The sequence below is a fragment of the Hemitrygon akajei genome, chromosome 16 (genome assembly GCF_048418815.1).
Source record: "Hemitrygon akajei chromosome 16, sHemAka1.3, whole genome shotgun sequence".
Classification (NCBI taxonomy): domain Eukaryota; kingdom Metazoa; phylum Chordata; class Chondrichthyes; order Myliobatiformes; family Dasyatidae; genus Hemitrygon; species Hemitrygon akajei.
In genome coordinates, this window is record NC_133139.1 from 25,604,181 (window position 1) to 25,616,596 (window position 12,416).

A 12,416-nucleotide genomic window follows, 5' to 3' on the forward strand; every position below is an offset into this window, starting at 1 on the left:
CTGTCAATGTGATGAGGGGGCAGGGGGAGAGTGGGCTGGACCCTGTCAATGTGATGAGCTTGAATGAAAGTAAACGTTCTCAATAAACACAAGAATATTCCAATGGAATCAATGCAGCTATTGAATTAATTGCTTTGGGTCAGTGCAGATACAAATCAGTGGAGGTTGAAGTTAAACTGTATCAGAATCTAGTGGGTCCTGCGTAGGTTCTTCAGGTCTGAGCACTGATCTGAGAAATGAGTTTGCAGCGAGATATGCTAGCTGTCCCACAATGTGGTTTGGTTTTCAGATTGTGTTGTTTGCAGTCTTTACACTGCTTTTGTAAAGAACAGGAACTTTGATAGTGAGGTCCATCAAACAGAGGCTCAGTTCAGCATTCCTTCCGGATAGTCTGCTAAGTGGCGAGCTTCCGGTTCAGTGTCAGTGTCAGTGTGCTCTGTGGACGTTGCTCAATGTGTGTTCTTTAGACCATAAGACCATATGACAAAGGAGCAGAAGTCGGCCATTCAGCCCATCGAGTCTGCTCCGCCATTTCATCATGAGCTGATCCAATCTCCCCTTTAGTCCCATTCCCCCACCTTCTCACCATGACCTTTGATTCCCTGACTAGTCAGATACCTATCAATCTCTGCCTTAAATACACCCACTGATTTGGCCTCCACTGCCACCTGTGGCAACAAATTCCATAGATTCACCACCCTCTGGCTAAAAGTTTTTTTTTGCATCTCTGTTCTGAATGGGTGCCCTACAATCCTCAAGTCATGTCCTCTCGTACTAGACTCCCCACCATGGGAAACAACTTTGCCACATCCACTCTGTCCATGCCTTTCAACATTCGAAATGTTTCTACGAGGTCCCCCCTCATTCTTCTAAATTCCAAGGAGTACAGTCCAAGAGCGGTCAAACGTTCCTCATATGTTAACCCTCTCGTTCCCGGAATCATTCTAGTGAATCTTCTCTGAACCCTCTCCAATGTCAGCACATCATTTCTTAAATAAGGAGCCCAAAACCGCACACAGTATTCTGAGTGAGGTCTTACCAGTGCCTTATAGAGCCTCAACATCACATCTCTGCTCCTATACTCTATTCCTCTAGAAATGAATGCCAACATTGCATTCGCCTTCTTCACCACCGACTCAACCTGGAGGTTAACCTTAAGGGTATCCTGCACGAGGACTCCCAAGTCCCGTTGCATCTCAGAACTTTGAATTCTCTCCCCATTTAAATAATAGTCTGCCCGTTTATTTCTTCTACCAAAGTGCATGACCGTATATTTTCCAACACTGTAATTCATTTGCCAGTTCTTTGCCCATTCTCCCAATCTATCCAAGTCTCTCTGCAGATTCTCTGTTTCCTCAGCACTACTGGCCCCTCCAACTATCTTTGTATCATCAGCAAACTTAGCCACAAAACCATCTATTCCATAATCCAAATCGTTGATACACAACGTAAAAAGAAGCGGCCCCAACATGGACCCCTGTGGAACACCACTGGTAACCGGCAGCCAACCAGAATGGGATCCCTTTATTCCCACTCTCTGTTTTCTGCCAATCAACCAATGCTCTATCCACGTATGTAACTTTCCCGTAATTCCATGGGCTCTTATCTTGTTTAGCAGCCTCATGTGCAGCACCTTGTCAAAGGCCTTTTGAAAATCCAAATACACAACATCCACTGCATCTCCCTTGTCTAGCCTGCTTGTAATTTCCTCAAAAAATTGCACTAGGTTTGTCAGGCAGGATTTTCCTTTAAGAAAACCATGCTGAGTTTGGCCTATCTTGTCAAATGCCTCCAGGTACTCTGTAACCTCATCCTTGACAATCGACTCCAACAACTTCCCAACCACCGATGTCAAGCTAACAGGTCTATAATTTCCTTTTTGCTTCCTTGCCCCTTTCTTAAATAGCGGAGTGACATTTGCAATCTTCCAGACCTTAGATTTTAGTCTTTAGACTCTGGACAAACCTTTCCACCAAGCTGGGTGGTATGGTACAGATGTAATATGCCTCATTGCAATCACTGTTAGGAATGACTGAAATTCCCCGCCTCTGGTCTGTTGCCACTGACGAAGGGTTCTGGAACACCATTCCTTGCAAAGTGGCTGCCTCCACCACTACCGAGGAATTTGTGCCCATGAATGGTCCAGCAAAATCCACGTGAATCCTTTGCCAGTGTAATTCAGGCCATGCCCAGGGATGGAGAGGTGCTGCTCCCGGCATCTTCTGGACAGGTTGGCATCTTGACAAGTGCATGGTGAGAAGCTCAATCTGCCAATCTACCCCAGGCCACCAGACAAGGCTCTGAGCCAAGGCTTTCATTTTAATCACACCTAGATGACCGGCAGGTAGCTCCTCCAACACTTTAGCTCTCAGCTTGGATGGTACAACTCCCAATTCTCACAAAAGGCAAGCCCTGTCAAGATCAAGTTCATCTTTGTGCTGGTAATAATGGGGGAACTAGAGTTTCTGCTGCACATTTCAGCTATTCTGGGTGGCCATGTAGACCTGAGGTAGTGTGGGGTCTTCTCTGGTTTCCCCTTGGATCACCTGTACTGTAATAGAGAGACTCCATTTGTGTTAGGGAGAATACGAGTGTTAGGGAGAAAAACTTGGTAAGTTTTTCAGATATTTCCTTTTCCAAGACTAAACGGGACAATCCATCAGCATTTCTATGGTTAGCGTTCCTTTGAATTAAATCTTGTAATTGTGCCCTCCGAGAAACAGAGCCCATCTCTGCATTCGTGCTGCCGTTAGTGGAACGCCCGTCTGTGGTCTGAAAATGGACACCAGTGGTTGATGATCAGAAATGAGGGAAATCTCTCTCCCACACAGGTACTGGTTGAAATGTTTTACACCCCAAGCCAGACACAAGGCCTCTCTGTCAATCTGTGTGTAATTTTCCTCTGCAGTGGTGAGGGAACGTGATGGGGCGTTCACTTCCATCCCTCATAGCATGTGAATGGCTGCCCCTGTACCACAAGGTCAGGTGTCACAGGTAACCTTCACTGGTTGACATGAATTATAATACGAGGGGTGATTGATATGTTCGTGGCCTAAAGCAGAAGGAGTCAATTTTAGAAAACTTAGCACATTTATTTTTCAGCGTAGTCCCCTCCTACATTTGCACACTTAGTCCAGCGGTTGTGGAGCATAAAGATCTTGGACCTCCAGAAAGTGTCCATTGCAGGGGTGATTGATAAGTTCGTGGCCTAAGGTTATACAGCTCTCGTTACATGCACGTGCAGTTCCACTCTGAGTGATTATGCAGAAAGTTTGAAGTTAATAACTCATTCCCTTCTACCTTAGGCCACAAACTGATCAATCACCCCTGATGAGTCTTTAACTTCAAACTTTCTGCACTTTCACTCAAAGAGTTGACCTGCTTGTGCATGTAATGAGAGATGTATAACTCATCTCCTGTTAAGGATCCGGCCTGAACACTGGGTCAAAGGGGCTCTGCTGATAGCTCTGGACCACGACAGCCCTTAAATTCTACCTTCTTTCACCTGGCCATGTGGGCTTTGAACCAGCCCCTTCCCTAATTGGACTCTCGCCAATTACCCACTTATCTCCTCAATAGCACCCACCGATTTCTGTTCTCGCTCATTACCCGGTCCACTTAAACCCTGCCTCGACTCGCACTCTCTGCCTGTTTGTCCCAGTCCTGATCTGAGTTGTTCCCGCCTGCTATAGTGACTACTGCCAACTGAAATTGTTGAATTCTGTGTTTCTGGATTCTGCCTGTTTGGAACCTGATTCTTGCCTGAAGCACCCGTAATCGTCTGCCCTCGCCAGACAGCCTTTCCCGGGTAAGACCTCTGCCTGCCATTCCGGCTTCGTGCCTGCCTCCTGGTGTTGAAAGACTGTTGCCCCTGTGGCCGCTAATAAAATCCTGGTAAAAGAACATTCATTGGTCTGCACTTGAGTCCTACCGCAACCGGCCCCTCCTGACATCTCCTTCTACCTTAGACCACAAACTTATCAATCACTCCTGCTGTGGAAACTTTCTGGACGTCCAGGATCTGTATGCTCCATGACTGCTGGACTAAGTGTGTAAATGCAGGAGGGGATGATGTTGAAAAATAAATGCGCTAGATTTTCTAAAATTGACTCCTTCTACCTTAGGTCACGGACTTATCAATCACCCCTCGTATGTCAGTACAGTGTCTGATGTCACTGTTTCCTTTACCATTTTGAAAGCCACCTCAAACTGTTTTGGCTGTTGCCATTTCTTCCTGATCTGTACCAATGAGTTCTAGGGGTGGAGCTCAGTAGCCAGATCTGGCAGGACTTTCCCGAAAGGTTAATTTGCAGGCTGAGTCTGTGGTGAGGAAGGCAAATGTGATGTTAGCAGTCCTTTCAAGAGGACTAGAACATACAAGGAAGAAAGTAATGTTGAGACTTTATAAAGGACTGGTGAGGCCTCACGGAGTATTGTGAACAGTTTTGGGCCGCTTACCTCAGAAAGGATGTGCTGACACTGGAGAGGGTTCAAAGGAGGTTCACAAAAATGATTCCAGGATTGAAAGGCTTGTTATATAAGGAGTGCTTGTTGGCTCTGGGCTACCCTGGAATTCAGAAGAATGAGGGGTGACCTCATTGAAGCCTATTGAATGGTGAAAGGCCTTTGTAGAGAGGATGTGGAGAGGATGTTTGCTATGGTGAAAGAGTCTAAGACCAGAGGACACAACCTCAGAATAGAGGAGCGTCCTTTCAGAACAGAGATGAGGAGGAATTTCATCAGCCAGAGAGCGGTGAATCTGTGGAATTCATTGCCACGGGCGGCTGTGGAGGCCAAACTTGTATTTGTATTGAAGGCAGAGGGTTGGTAGATTCATGATTGGTCAGGAAATGCAGGGGTACAGGGAGGAGGCAGGAGACTGGGGGCTGAGAGGAAATTTGGATCAGCCATGATGAAATGACGGAGCAGACCCGATGGGCCGAATGGCCTAATTCTGCTCCTATATCTTATGGTCTTATGGAATCTGTTATAGTAGTTGACAAATCCCAAGAAAGACCAGAATTGTGACATGTCCTTTTGACGAGGCATCTGCCACTGCTTGAATTTTTCAGCACACTTGCATAATTCTTGTACTTCAACCCTGCAACCACAGTACATGATGTTTTGTTTAAAGAATTTGCACTTGTTGCATCATGCTCTGAGCTCATAATCTTCTAATCATTTTAATGCTGTCTTGAGGTTTTGGAGATATTCCTTCTCATCGTTACTGGTATCAATGATGTTATCCAGTACACTGAGTGACTGGGCAGCCTCGTGATATCCGGTCCGTAGTTCTCTGCCAGTGCAGGTGCAGATGCTGCTTCAAGAATAAGCCTATTATAGTGATAAAGCCCTTCGTGAGTGTTTATGGTGAGAAACACTTTGGGCTCTTCTTCCAGCTCCATCCGTGGCCAGGCCTCAGCTAAGTCCACTTTGCTGAAGTGTTTTCCTGCAGAAAGGCTTGCAAAAATATCCTCTATCCTGGGCAGAAAGTATTTTCATTTTTTAATCTTTTTAAAAAATTATTATTGAAGATTAACAAAAAAGATACATTAAGCCAATATATCATTATATACAATAAAAAATTAAATTAGCAATTAACTGATTAACAAAGCTAAGCAATATATCAATAATAAGAAAAAAAATTAGGTGTTAAGAAAATATTGATCTACTTTCAGTACCTTAAAATCACCACAGATCCAGACAGACCTTGGTTACTGGGACCACTGGCATTCCTTCGGCCTCCATGCCATCCAGCTCACTGGCTACATTATCACAGATGGTATAAGGAACCGAACGGGTTTTGCAAAAATTGGGTGCGGGTTTTTCATTTAACACTATTTTACCCTTGATACGTTTGACCTGTCCTTGTGCACTGCTGTGGCGTCATCCACTACCTTTCTTAATTCACTTTCATATGGCTTCATAGCCGGGGATGTGGCATGCATTTGTCTGGTGTATGTGAGTCCCTACCACAAAGGGAACGCAGTTTGTTCAGCCAGACTGGTTTCTGCTTCGGTACTGCAATTTTGCTCACATTCGCTTTCATTCCTGACTCCAACTCATTTGTATCTGTCTGTGACTTCCACTGAAACAGCAATTTCAACTGCTCTTTTAAACGTAAGCAGTGCTTCAGTTAGGAGCCATTCACAAACTAAACGGTCTCTTAGTGTATCAATAAGACCATTACTGAACTGACAATGCTTAGATAATCTTTTTGCTTCCACTTATGAAACCTAAAGTGTTTTGCAATCAATAATGGCTTCAGTTCTAAATGTTCCTACATTACTTTGACGATATCAGCAAAGCTAATTTCTGCTGGTTTGGTTGGAGAAAACTGTATGGTTATAACTCCAATGCAGTCAGCAAAATTAGTACCGGTTTCTCATTGGCTATTTAATTTACTTTAAAATATTATTGAATTAGCTCAGTATACATATTCCTGTTCTCTTTAGTTGTAATCAAATGCATCAATTTTTCTGATGTAGCCAGTCATTTATGCTTTTTTATGATTATTATCACTGGTACTTACTTTTTATCTGTTAGGGTCCGGTCCGGAGCCCGCCTTCCGGGTCTTGCTCCGGTCCGCGGACTCCGGACTCCGGGCCTTGCAGCCAGCCCTCCTGTCACATGGAGCCATTGGATAATCTTGGCTTAAGGAGGTACACCTGTTGTCTATTAGGGGGCAGGTTTTTATAAGGGGCCGGGGACTGAGCCTAGGTGTGGGGTTGTCCTGCTCTGAAGCTGGTTTAACCTGCTCTGTACCTGGACCACTGGCTCTGAATCCTGTTCTGCCCTGGTTGCTGGTCTGTTTTGTATATGCTCTATCCGGTTGGTCTTGTTCCCTGCTTCTCTCCTGTGCGCTGGTCCCACTGTTCTGCCTTATTCTCCTTGCTCGCGCTGCCATGCTGTCAGTTGCCTTTCCCAATTTACCGGTGTATCACGGTAGTCCTGCTGCTCACCCTGGACCCAGTTTCCTTCTGATCCCTTGCCTCTGTCGGGGAGGTCCGGCTGGACTGCTGCTGCCCGATGGAGGTTCTGCCCCTTCCTACCTGTTGCCTCCGTCGGGGAGGTCCAGCCGGACTGCCGCTGCCCGGCGGGGGTTCTGCCCCTTCCTACCCGTTACCTCCGTCGGGCAGGTCCGGCTGGATTGCTGCTGGCCGGCGGGGGTTTCTGCCCTTTCCACCTATTGCTCCCTAAGGGTTGTGCCCTGCACCTGCCTAGGTGTCCGCGACTGGCCCAGGCCTCCATGTTTTCCGCCTGGGATCCATGCAGCCTGACCTAAGGACTCCTACCCTTTCCTCCCCTCGTTTCCCTTGGGTTGTGCCCCGCACCTGCCCAGGTGTCCGCGACTGCCCAGGCCTCTGTGTTTCTGCCTGGGAGGCGGCCCTGCCCGGGATCCATGCAGCCTGCCATGGGGAATCTTCCTGCCTGCCTCATCTGAACTCTGGGATCCTCCTGCCCCGCCTCTTCTGAACTCTGGGTTCCTCCTGCCTTACCCCTCACATGCCACGGCATCCCCATCCTGTCCTACCCCTAGTACTTCAGTGTCTGCATCCTGCATTTGGGTCCAATCCTGCCCCTGTTCCTGACATAATCACCCATGAATTACTCTATTTACTGCCCTTTTGTTTAAACTCGATAGTCTGCATGTGCTAAGGTGTGTGTGTTTTTTTTTAAAAGTGCTGTTCCTCGCTGGGATTTTTAAAAAAACTTGAACATCTCATTGCATTTTAACAGATGGTAGCTGTCTCGGGTTCCTTTTAAAAAGACTTCATCGCCATTGATATATCTTGTAACATCAAAACATTAAACTAATTCAATGGTAGACATGGGAGTCTGAAATGTGTGTCTAACTTTTGAGTTTACTTTTAAGTGAGGCGCACATGTAGTGTGTGGTAGTGTGATGACGCATGTATTTTACGCATTTATACATAAAAGCCATAATGAATTATTTAAACAAACAAGAATGCTTAATCAACCCATGTATTTTTCATTTTTTTCTTCACCCCTTATGGGTGATGTGTATTTTCCCCTCAATCACAGGTCCTTTACCAGAGGCCTGGGAGCTCAGTATCCTTGCTGTTCCTAGTAGTGTTCTCTTCTGGACCGAGAGGTGCTGTTGCCGGGATTTGTTGGAGCCCCTCCTCCACTCCCGGTGTCACAGCCCCAAATGCCCTTATCGCTACCAGGATTACTCTGGCTTTAACCTTCCACATCCCTTCTATCCGCTCTCGAGCTTGGCTTAGAGAGAGGATAGATTGGTTTGCTAATCCTTCCAGAGCAACGCACGCAGAATGATGGAGGCACTCAGCAGGTCAGACAGCATTTATGGAGAGGAATAAACGGTCAGTGCTTCAGACTGGGAGACTTCTTCAGGACTCATCCTGATTGCTTATCCTTCTGATAGATTTAAATGACTTTCCAGAGATTTTCAAGTAGGTCTTACCAGGACATGGAATCTGGGCCTGTAGATGTGTTGTTGTGCTCTATGACTCTACAATGAGTTTTGTGTCAAGTCTGAGACCTGGATTTTCAAACACATTTTTCCCTCTATCGATGTCTAAAGGTGACTTCCAAGATGTGGAAGGTTTGCCACAGTTTCCAGGCTCTCAACATGAACCTTGATTATTGGAGGGTGGTGCTATGCACAGGAGATAGTTTGGTCGAAGATCTTAGTCTTCTTATTAGTTGAGTGTCCTCTTGTGTGCCTCAGTGAATAAGTCAAACACGGCTTGGATGTGAGCAATTGAAAGCATCCACTCATAGTGTAGCTTGGCTACTATGGTTTTGCTGAAGAGTTTCCCATTATTTCTGAATAGTAACTCCATTCCCATGGACAACGTACTGGAGTGAGATGCAACTTTGAAGCGAGAAAATCCAGGTAAAGCATCAGGTCAAAGACACAGCCAGGTTTGACAGTAACCCTCAATGAGATATATCAGTTCTAGACCAGTTAATCATGGCTTTACTCCACCGTGAAGTAGATAGATTTTGAAGGGTAGCTGAATCTAAGGAAGACATTCCACCTTTTCTCCTGTAACAGGCTTTAGTGATCAAAGCTCCTATATCATGGCTGGGGCTGTTTCCTACATTTCTCTCAGGAGTTATCACACAGGAAAGATCTACTTGTTTAACTCTAAATGTTGGAAACCCATTATGCATGACTGCCTGATTTAATTATCTTTAACAGATGAATGCCCATATTGGCAATCAGATTATGGTCAGGGAAGATTAAGTACCAAAGCACTCTCAGTGTGGTCCCATAAATCTGCAACTTTGGTTTCAAATGAAGCCTCTTTTGTGAGTCTAATAAATAAATGGAGCACTCAGTCATGCCATGCAGATTGATAACCTAAATAATGTTTTCAAGCTTTTGAAAATGGCCTTCTTGTCTGCCAGGAAATGTGTGACATTAACATGCTCCGAAAAGTGCTTTTAAAACATTTTCGTCATTTCAAATAAATTGTTTCCTTATCTCGGCCCATCAGGTCTTTGTCAGCTTTGCAATCCCTTCAATCATTTTCCTTCCCTTGCACTCAGAGTCCACTTTACAAGGTACACCTGTACACTAGTCAGTGAATGCAAATATCTGATCAGCCGATCACGCGGCAGCAACTCAATACTCAAAAAAGCATGCAGACATACTCAAGAGGTTCAGATGTTGCTCAGAATGGGGAAGAACATTGACTGTGGAGTGATTGTTGGTGCCAGACAGGGTGGTTTGAGTATCTCAGAAACTCCTGATCTCCCGGGATTTTCACACACAACAGTCTCTAGAGTTTATAGAGAATGGTGTGAAAAGCAAAAAAAAAAGTGAGTGGCAGCTTTGTGGGTGAAAATGCCTGGTTAATGGGAGAGGTCAGAGGAGAATGGCCAGACTGGTTCAAGCTGACAGGAATTCAAATAACCCCATGTTACAACAGCGGTGGGCAGAAGAGCGTCTCTGAACGCACAGCACGTCAAACCTCGAAGTGGACGGACTGCAGCACCAGGCAACCACGTACAGGAGGTACCTCACGAAGCGGCCACTGGGTGTATCTTCTTGCAACCGGTTTTCCTTTGCCTGCCTGTCAACCCCCTGCTTGCCCCTGCCACCCACCTACTGCAGGAGGAATTCACACTAGCCAATCAGTCGGCATTGGGATGGGAAGGAAGTTGGGGAAAGCAGGGGAAGCCCACGGGGTCGGAGTGACAACGGTGTGAACTCCGCACAGCCGAGGTCCTGGGCAAACGCAACCTGCTGGAACGAGGCGCGGTGACACTGAGTGTTCTGGCGCGATGCAACGCAATCTCTGCCAAGAAGCATTAAAGCTAACAAAGTTACTTCTGAAATGCAAGCTAATGAAAATAAATGTTCACAGAGAAAAACCCCAGAGCACGAACGAGCTGACCATCTATTTTTAACTATTGATTGTGGGATAAATGTAGTCCTGGGTACGGGGGGAGGGGGAGGGGGCAAGCTGAGAGAGCGGGGAATGCACTTTGAGTAGGAGATTATTGCTGGTCATAGACTGCATGATGGTTACATGGCTTCCCCTTGTTTTGGGGTATTTATATGTTTCTATATTTACGGATATTTAAGATACTTATCAAAACTATTTTCTTGATTTCTGGTGACTTTCGTGGCATGAGGAAATAAATGAATGTAGAGACTCTGAATTTTGAAGATCACGCAAATATCTCAATGAGGAGATTGAAATAGTAAAGAGATTCAAGGGGAAATATTTCTCTCTGGCTGTTAGAGTAAGAGGGTTAATTTTAAAATTTGGGATAGGTCATTAAGGGATATAAGTTAGACCCAACTTTTTACATTATACCAGTCAGAAGGAGGAAGCAATTTAGTCTATCCAGCGTTATGAACTCTGCAGTTTGCCATGGAGCCCCGAGTTTCTAGGGTTTTTGAGTGCCTGGATTTACTAACCGTTATCTTAAGCCCTTCAATTTAGTCTCATCAACGGAACTGTGCCTGGAGTGTGTTTCCCTACATTCTATGATTATTTAAAGAAGGCTCTCGTTTAGTGCTTTAGTGGAGTCATTGTGTTGGAGAGAATAATTTGACACTCTGCCAAGGCTCATGAGCCCGTCGTCCGGGCTGAGCCGGTGCCAGCGACTCTCATGACAGGAAGAGCCTGCTGTGGCTTTGCTGCTGGCTCCAGTCCTCTGAGACTGTGATGGTTTATTTCACAGAAATCAGATAAGCACAAGGAATAATCATTTCTTTATCTACTTGTTTGTTTGTGGGCCAGAAATTCATCCACAAAACTCCAAAAAAAATATATAGTTCAAAATAGTTTAACCCTAATGTAGAGGAATTCCATGTGGAAGAGACCAGAGGTCCATAAACCAGTCCTCATCAAAGGATCAGAGGTGGAGAAAGTCAGCAACTTTAATTCTTCTGTGTTATAGGATCTGTATTGTGTATTTAATATTCAAGTAATGTTTGAGTAATCTTGTCTATCTGCCTGTAAATGGAATGCTATTTTAACAGCAACTCACAGCAAGCACATGTGGGACTGACGACAATGAAGGCCGCCGTCTACATTCATGGAGGAACAACGAGTTGCGCGATCAGCAGAGGATTGCTATCACGTCTTGGACTGGAAGACGCACGATCACACAGCGCCACAGCAATGTCACCGCAGAACCGAGCCGACCGGGAGACACGAGTTCAAACCCCAGCTCCACAACTCGCCAAGGTAATAACATTGTGGGAAATGCAAGTTCGAATCTCACCTTGGGGCATATCCACGCTGGCTGCTGCCGTCAGAGAGAAGATCATGGCTAAGCTAGGCTCCGCAGACGCAGTGATAAAATTCCATCAGACAGCATGCCAATGAAGCACTACTCACAACTGTAGCCTCCAATATAACTGACCTGATATATGCATCGGCAGCAGCGTTCCTGGAAATGCTGGGCTACAAAATGAAATACAGTGGACAGTACTGTTATAGCCCCCCCACCACCCTCCCAGAGGCGATGATTGGAAGCCAAGATGAAAACCACAAGGGCAGTAGCCAGACCAAAGACTCATCTTGGCTGCTAAGGAAGTACGAAGCCCTGGAAACTGCCAAGCAACAGCCAACAGCTCTGGCTACCAGCCGCCAGAGGTCCACTAAGGGGGCAGAGGCCAAGCGAATAACTGCACTCTTCTCCAACGAACTAGGAAAAGGATTGGCACAGTTCCGGAGCAACAGCATGCCAGTATCTGAACCAACCAAAACAGCAACTGAGGAGTACTGGAAGAGTATGTGGGAGACAGAAGCATCATTGTGTGGTTTGGAGCCGCCACCAAGCAGGATAGAACCAGACTACAGCGCACAGTGAGGACTGCCGAGCGCATCATTGGAGCCTCCCTGCCCTCTATTGTGGACCTGTACTCTTCCAGGTTGAAGAAGAGGGCGGGGAACATCATA

General features: G+C 45.9%; 1 protein-coding gene across 1 annotated transcript in view; it reads right to left on the minus strand.

The window, feature by feature from the left end:
• The window catches only part of LOC140739855 (proteinase-activated receptor 3-like), a 38,056-nt gene extending 26,209 nt beyond the window's left edge, over positions 1-11,847 (minus strand). Inside the window, exon 1 of the mRNA XM_073068457.1 lies at positions 11,737-11,847. The gene's annotated coding sequence lies outside the window, so the exon portion shown is untranslated. The remainder of the gene's footprint in view (positions 1-11,736) is intronic.
• Positions 11,848-12,416: the final 569 nt, after the last annotated feature.